At 35.9% G+C, this 2,465-nt stretch overlaps 1 pseudogene; it reads left to right on the forward strand.

Annotated features, from left to right (window-relative positions):
- Nucleotides 1-476: 476 nt before the first annotated feature.
- Nucleotides 477-1,508, forward strand: LOC103212563 (annotated as a pseudogene).
- Nucleotides 1,509-2,465: the final 957 nt, after the last annotated feature.

The following is a 2,465-nucleotide window of genomic DNA, read 5'->3' on the forward strand; positions in this document are numbered from 1 at the left end:
ATTGTGGGGCTGGCGTGGGATTGGGCAGTGTTTCGTTCTGCTGTGTATGGGGTCGCTATGAGTTGGAAACGACTCGACGGCACTTAACAACAACAACAACAATCATATCTACCTGTCTATCATCTATCTATCATCACCTACTGCTTTTGCTTATCTTGTTGAATGCTGACCAACATAGGAGTTATTTTAAGGCCAGATCCTCCTATGTACACCTTCCTTCTTGATTTGTTCTGGTCCTGCTTGAACCTACTCTCATCACAAGTGGACACAGCCAGTCAGGCAAATTTGTGGGTCAAAGTGCATGATAATCCACCCAAACATTCAAAGTGATGCTGTCAACTAAATCTATTTTATTCATCACTTTACCAGTCACACATGAAGACAGTAACTTAATGGTAATTTCTCTAAGTAGCTCATGAGAGGTGGCCCTCCACCAGAAATTTAAATGTAGAGAGGAAAGGTTGATTTTACTCTAAAACCTCAAAACTACATTTTTGGGAGAAAAAAAATTCTAGTTATATGATAATTCACAATAATAGCAATGAAATTGTGTAAGCCATATTTAATAGGTTTATCTTCAGACAAGTACTCAGCCTTTACATCTTTCAGTCTCCAAGGCTACAGTAGCAGAACTTTTATCCAATTGTTGCATTGATGATGTCATCCACAGCAATATAAGAGATTCTGGAAGATATGTCCTTGTGAGTACAGTGTCCATTTAACTGAGAATGGAGGGGAAAAAAATGTTTTTTAGGAAATTGTGCTTATTTCCTTTCCTTCCACCATTGGATGTTAAAACCAAGTTTTACAGTTTAGAGATGGATGATTTATTTCTTGAAGTCCAGATTCATAATACATCATCTTCAACTGTATTCATACAAAAGGTTTCCTTAGAGCTCTCTATAATGTACACTGTGGCAGAATTAAATACAGTCAACCAGGCTGGCAAAGATGAATGTACTTTTGGAACAAGGACATTTTTGCAGCCCACAGAAGGACGTCAGTACTTATACCACCTTCAACTCAAGCAGGAATTTACAGAGAAAGCTACTACCATTAAGGGACTAACAGAAATGGGAAAATTAGATATAATGTGGAAAAGAAATCTAGGTGAAATGGTATGGCTCCACACAATCCAACTTCAAAGAGAAGCCCCAGAATATGGAAATATGAGGTTATCTTTGGAGACAATCCCAGGTACTGTAATTCTAGAAGAGCCTTTTCGTATTACCTGTAAAATAACAAACTGCAGTGATAAGCCAATGAAACTGGTCTTGAAAACGCGTGATACAGATTGTGTTCGTTGGTGTGGATGTTCACGAATGTATCTTGGGAAGCTTTCTCCAAGTTCATCCCTCTGGGTTACCCTCACACTACTCTCCTTGAAACTGGGCTTGCAAAGTGTCTCTGGCATTCAGATAAGAGACAAATTGTTAAAGAGAACATATGAACATGGTGATATTGCAAAAGTCTATGTAATACCTTCCATGATTAAAATAAAAAGCTAAAAAAATTGCCAATGTTATACTTTCTATGAAGTTTCACAGAAAAGGGTTTAATATATTTGTCAGTAGGAAAATGATCAACTACTAGCAAATATAAGGGCAAATTAATTTATTTTCTGCAAGATTATAAATGGCTTTGAGAGTGAAATATTTGTTGATTTTAAAAAGAAAACATCATTTATTTCCATCTGTACAAATTATTTTATGATTCTATCCTTGTATATTTCCTAATTTTTTAATTTTATTATGGTCATTACAGATGACCATTAGACTTGACTTTTTTTTAATAATGAGGCTACAATTTAAAAATTATTATACCTGCTTTTCAGGGATATTTACTAGTATTTAACACTGTTTCACTCAAGATGTAATCAAGATAATACAAAAATTTCTTAAGAGCACTGTGATATTTTAATTAAAATTATTATAGTTGACTTAGTATGATTTCAACTTACCCTGTTTTATTTTCTTGTCCTTTCTCCTTTACGAGAACTATTCATGACAGTGCTTAAAATGATCGACTATAGTTCTCATTCATTGCACTTGTTGACAGCTGCTACTTGGAAAGGATTTGATCTTTTCTAATTGTATTAAAGATATAGGGACTGTCCAAACCAAATCAAAATCACTGCCATCGAGTTAATTCTGACTGATAGCGACCAACTTTGACTTTCTGAGGCAGTAAATCTTTATGGAAGTAGATTGCCCAGTCTTCCTTCCATGGAGTGGCTGATGGGTTTGAACCAACAACCTTCTGGTTAGCAGTCAAATGCCATAGGCACTGTATCACCAGAGCTGTAGCACTGCATTTATGTGACATATTGAACTGGCTCTTTTTCATTTACTGATCTTGGTAAATAACTATGAACTGTTGTTGTTAGCTGCCATTGAGTCAGCGCCAACTCATGGGAACCCATGCACAATGTGATCAGACTCTAGTTATCCATTCAGTTTTCATTG

Source organism: Orycteropus afer, unplaced genomic scaffold (genome assembly GCF_000298275.1).
Source record: "Orycteropus afer afer isolate SDZICR_OR568_19922 unplaced genomic scaffold, OryAfe1.0 scaffold01005, whole genome shotgun sequence".
Taxonomy (NCBI): domain Eukaryota; kingdom Metazoa; phylum Chordata; class Mammalia; order Tubulidentata; family Orycteropodidae; genus Orycteropus; species Orycteropus afer.